This window comes from Ochlerotatus camptorhynchus, unplaced genomic scaffold, assembly GCF_037179485.1.
Source record: "Ochlerotatus camptorhynchus isolate MF236.1 unplaced genomic scaffold, CSIRO-AGI_Acam_v1.1 ptg000646l, whole genome shotgun sequence".
Lineage (NCBI taxonomy): Eukaryota > Metazoa > Arthropoda > Insecta > Diptera > Culicidae > Ochlerotatus > Ochlerotatus camptorhynchus.
The window spans coordinates 668,267-674,266 of NW_027041125.1; the positions used below are offsets into that span (position 1 = coordinate 668,267).

The window sequence follows — 6,000 nt, forward strand, 5'->3', positions numbered from 1 at the left end:
CAATAGCAATCTATGGAGATCTAAAACACATCACATTTGTTCCACTCAAATTGATCCAGCCATCTCTGCGGAAAGTGAGTGAGTTACACTCATACGAACTTACATACATACATACATACATACATACATACATATCTACATATATACATATATACATACATACATACATACATACATACATACATACATATATACATATATACACACATACAGAAACATTTTCCGATCCCGTTGAGATGAGTCTATTGGTATATGCCATTCGTCTCTCCGGGTCTTGGAATGAAATTGTATGTTTCAAGATATCATCCCAAGAAACATTGCAAGTTTTATGAAGGTTTTAAAGCATGCTAGAAGTCTAAATCATGGTCTACAGAACCCTTATGAAACCGAAACAGGCTAAAAGGTTGGTATCACCAAATTGTGAAATATTTATCCAAGTTTTTCTCCCCCAGGTGTGTAATTATTTTGCAAAATGTAATGAATATGTTGCTTGATTGATTTATCTTATTTTGAAACTGTATTTGTAAAACCGTTTTGTACAAATTTGTAAAACAGTGTTAGTGTTTAGCGCCAATTCGTCGTACTTGGCTTCGTTGTACAGTACTCTCCATTTCTCGATAATCTTTATTGCGATAATCATTCCTATATGAAACGTTTCAGCAACCCTGATCCTGATGTATTAACACTTTTTGAGCATGAAGTGTTTAGAATCGTATTAATATGCCTATAAATTGCCCTTTTGTTTGTCGATTTCTCCATATTTAGGTGGTTGGCTAACTAAGATCTCACTAAGATGTGCTCCTTCCACCGCTGCTGGCGTGCAAAAGGACCAGTACTAAGCTGAGTGGTGCGGAGAAACACGAAATGGTTGTCAAAAAGAATCCAACTGGTGCTGTCAAAAAGAATCCAACGATCTAGAGCTGCTAAAAGTGATACTTTTCTCATACAATCCCCGCCGGCAGAGAAAGTATTGTGGTCAATGTTGAAAATATTGTCATTTCGGCATTTTTTTACTTATATTCTTCAACAAAAAACTTGCTCAAATACTTGGATGTAAACAATGTAACGAACGAACGAACCTGCACGAACTGCTGAAGGAAGAATGCAAACAAACTTTATAAGAGTCATGTGGGTAGGTGCACTCTCAACACCATGTACACGTTATTTATGGAGCAAAGGGTGAACTTTCGACAGCATGTATATGCAAATTGTGAGCAGTGCATTAGCAAAACAATATGTGATATCGGAAAATTTTCAAGTTGTTTCCTGCTGACTTGCAAAACAAAAACGGCTGTGTTCGCAGTACCCAGGTACTAAGTAGCTACTGGTTTTCCACACTACACGGCATATAAGATCAACTCAAATTTAAGTTTAAATAACTCAAATTCTAGAAAAAGTAGTTTACTTGTAGACTTTGTAAAAATTTCGAGCCTCATAAATCTTTTTGAATATGTCGAAAATTGATGAAAAATTTACTCATTCTAGAAATATACACTCAAAGAATAAATCACATATCCAATGGAAAATATTCATTAGAATTTAACATTACTTTCATGTGATATCATACTTGGGAATTGCACCACAAAATCACATGAACCTTATGTGTCAAATAAAATTTTTCCTGTTAAAGCTCGGAAAGTTTTACTCAGTCTAAGAATTAACTACATTTCAAGAATATTAGTGAACTAATCGCAACTTTGAATAGACGAAATTTGTCGTGTAACCGTAATTTATCTGTTTATTAACTGCTTTTAACGTATACTGCGTTAATGGATGCATTCCCAACTCCAATTAGGTTCAATTCGTTAAAAGCTTTAACTTTTAAGACTTTTACTGAAATTCAAAATTTTGCAAACTATTTCGAGACAAAAGATGATTCCCCCCCCCCCTCCGTCACATGCAAAACTTTTGTTAATTTTATGCAATTCAATTACAGACATTTCTGAAATTCACATACATTTTTCGCAGACTTCCGAAATAAAAATCTGGCATCTCTGCTTGAGTGTGCTCATATTTTCTAAGACACCCTATAGCAACTTGGAGTAGCTCAGATTGACTGAATGAGCGCCAAAAAAGAGCTCACAAGTGGTTGCGATGACATCTCAATGAATATACTTATTGTTCCATCGCATTAACGACCGGGTTCAGTGTGTTCACTTCTAATTCACCACTTCACCATTTGCAGGAGCACTCGACTCAAGTAGATCTGCAAACACTTATATTTTCAGTTGTGTGTCGGAGCAAATGCAGGTTGTATAAGAAAATACTTTAATGACCCACGCCCGTTCCACTTTGTTGGATCCCAGAAATAACGCAGTTGGCTATTGTACCAAACCGGCTGCATGAGTGTATAATAAATCATTCGTCCTGCTTATACATCCTACTTGAATCCACAGTGAGATGAATCAACAGGCTAAAATTTTGGCACATGCGCTTTTCGAAAAAATGCAGTTGAAATGTGCTTCTCTGCATCGAACCAGACATCCAATCCCATATGGTCTAGTGGCTAGGATATCTGGCTTTCACCCAGAAGGCCCGGGTTCGATTCCCGGTATGGGAAAAATCTTTTTTCCCTTCCCAGACATTTTAAAATGTGATATCCACTTTCGACAGAATCCAAAAAAAATCCCGTCTCGATTTAATTTGTAATGAAAATAATTAAATTTATTAAAAATTATTTAATGTATATATACTTGACAGAAAATTTACTTTTTCTGCTTCTTTCATGTTTTCTTGTTTTCCATCGTCACTGTATCCGCTTGTTCTTCGACTTCTGCTCCTTGTTTTTGTCTTCTCGTCTATAATCTATTTGTAATTTTCATTCTTGTTTTTTTTTTTTTAGACTTGTGAGTTGTTGTTTTTCGTAACGTACGTGAGCGGGATTTCTTCCCCCATTTATACAACTTTTCGTTTCGTTCGTATTATTTTTACATCCGGTTTGTTTTGCATCAATTTACTTCAGCTCGTATCTTTTTCTTCTTCCTCTTCTTCTTCATCTTCTATAAGAAAAATCGGTTTTCGTTTCTGTCTGGCTTTGATTTTGCTTAGTTCTGTACAATTGTCTCATCATCAGTATGGGGGTGTGTGTTTGTGGAGAAATGCATTACTGGACGAACTAAACTCGACTTGCATGATGCTGATGATGATGATGATGATAATGGTTATCCGAATCGAAGGTGAAATGGGGAAAAGTTGTGGATGGTTTTTAGATACTTTTTTTTTACACATTCACTTGAATGAATGAATTGAACACTTTTATCTAATTTGGCTCAGCGTTTCGTCTTGATTGTTTGTTTTGTTTTGCTTGTTCTTGTGGATGAGAGTTTAAGTGTGAATTACAAGTGGATTGATTTGTTGCTGTTGTTGTTTTCCTTGACTATCTAAGAAGATTTGATGTGATTTTTTTTCTTTGACTTTCAAAATTCGTTTTTCCTATATGGTACAAGTTTACTGGGATTGGGATTTGGTGGCTGATCTGTCAAACGTAAACGGAACAAGAACGAAACTGTCGGACTGTGATCAGGTGCTATGGTTACTTGCCTTGTTCGTGGAGGTATCGGCATTCATTTGCTGTGACAGGTATGAGATCATTTTGAAAAACAAAACTAAACTCGGATTCGGGGGATCCGTAATTCATACAGAGGAGGAAAGAGTGGCAAATAAATTAATCGACTTATAAGGTAGGTTGCTTTGATAATTGTTTTTTCTTCAATTGTTGATGTGTTACGTTAAGAGGATTTAGAACTAAAATTAAGACTGCGAATCACTCGCTGTTGTCTACTTTTAAAGAGTATTTTTTAGTACGGTTAAGCTCTCGTTTTTTATCTTGTTTCTGTTTGTGTCAGCAACTAAATTCAATTGTACGAAAGAGAGTAGGTACGGGCTTAAAATTTATTGACTAAACATAATACTTAATCGAAATAACTTAAACGATGGTTCCGTTTTTGCGTTTTGCTTTGTATTTTTTTACACACAAAAAAAGAGTTTAAAATGACAACATCTCACAATGTTTTCTCTTTGGCAAATAATTTGATGGAGAGGCTTTTGCATTTGCAGCTTGATCGATTCCTTACAAAATGAAAAGAGTATTATTTACAAACGTTTGATGACTTAAACTTAAGTTTTTTTTCTTGTGTTTACCTTCTTTTTCTGTTTCGTCTTCTTGCTTGTATGTGTGAGTGTTTGAGTGTTTGTTGGTTGAGTGACGCATTCCTCTCTCGTCCAGGCCTGCTTTGAGAGACTGACAACTTGAGGTATTTTACATCTGAGAGTGATGTTTTGTTTTGTTTTTTATTTTCTTCGTTCCGTTTCCTGTTTGTTGTAGTTGTTTAAAAACAATTAAACTTAAAACATTCTCAATGAATTGGACTAAAAGCCGGGCAGTTTGATCCGCATTTTCAATTCTGGTTTGTTGACGTCTTAAAAAAGTGCTTCATCTTGGACTCGGCCGAAAGTGGCTGACCGCAACCTCCGCACGTTTGCTTTGTTTGTTTTTGTTTTCGTTTTTTTGGTTAATTAATTATTGTCTAAGAAGTTAAGAAATTTGCTAATCATTTTCTTTCTTATGAGTGAGAGAGAAAGTTTGTTTTTTTTTTCGTTTGTTTTGCCTTGAATGAGCATCAACGTAAAACAGTTTGATAGGGGAAAGGGGGGAAAATTGACTATTTGCTTAAATGCAGCTCTTTGCGCTAATTTTTCATTTGTTTCATACTGATGAGTGTTTGTTTGCCGTTCTGGTTGTGAATTTATCCCTGATTTCTTACTTTTTCTGCCAGATCTAGTTTTGTTTTGTTTTTTAAAGTTGAAATTAAACATTTCCTTCCTTTAAGTATAATACATGTATATAAATTTTGTTTTCGTTTTCTTAAAAAAAAAAACCTTTTTGAAAGTATTTTTTGTTGGTTTATATTCATAGAGTCAATAATATAATACAAGAAATATGTACAGTTCTTATCCTCTCATGCATGTCTGCTTATGTTTATTCGCTATTCTGTTATTCCCTAGTTTTCCTTCGAAGATTTAAAAAATCAATTATTATACTTTCAATGACTTTATCTATAAATAAAAGACTTTCCCTTTAGGGACGTGCCCCATTTCGACCTGTTTGATTTATCTTTCTTCAAATTGTATGTACACATATTCGTTTCGTATTTCAGCAGTACGTGATGGAGTGATCGGTTTAAACTCGTTTTTAAACTTAATAATTGGCATAATGTGTGTTTCAGCTGCTTCTTCTGCTCGTTCCACTTTCGCACTTACGGACTTGAATCACAACACGATCTTTGCTAGCATGCTGCTTTTAAGATTTGCTTTAACAAACAGACAGAGACGTGTATACACTTAAAATTGTTTGTTTGTTTTTCTTTTATCGTGTTTGCATTGAAGGTTTTGGTTTCACTCTTGGTTGTTTTGTTTCGATTTAGATTCGAATGTTTTTGCAGGGGGTGACATCTTCCGGTACGAACATTTAAAACGATCTTCATTTATAGTCTCTTTTTCGCGCTTTGATAGACAGTAATTTGATAGATTTCATTCTCCTATTCTTTTTTTCTTTTGCTCAGTTCATACTGGTTGAATGGTTTAGATTAGGATCCTTTGTTTTCGCTCTCGGTCTCTTCGCACACACACACAATTACCTATTTATTTTGTATTTAACTACGATCTGGCTCCTTTCTAACTGTGTCGGTCCGGTTTGAGCATTCATTTGCAGTCACATTCTTGCACTTATCACTCGGTTCTGATTTTTTTGTTTTCAATCAAATAGAACTGATGCGAATGGAACTGAAATTTTATCAGGAAACAATTCATGAAATATCAAGATAAGGGTTCACCTGTTTCACCACTTCGTGTTTTTAAGGGCACACATTGCGTTAACTCGCTGCAGCAAACAGCTAATAACAGTTGCAGTTTCATATGATAGGCAATTCGTCAGTTGTGAAGGAGAACATGCTTAACCCTTTGTCTGTATCTTGGGGTCAATATGACCCCAGGCTATTTTTT

The 6,000-nt window shown here is 35.1% G+C and overlaps 1 non-coding gene across 1 annotated transcript; it reads left to right on the forward strand.

The window, feature by feature from the left end:
- Window positions 1–2,488: 2,488 nt before the first annotated feature.
- On the forward strand, window positions 2,489–2,560 carry TRNAE-UUC (transfer RNA glutamic acid (anticodon UUC)). Its single transcript has one exon. It is a non-coding gene; the product is annotated as a tRNA-Glu (tRNA).
- The last annotated feature ends 3,440 nt before the right edge of the window (window positions 2,561–6,000 follow it).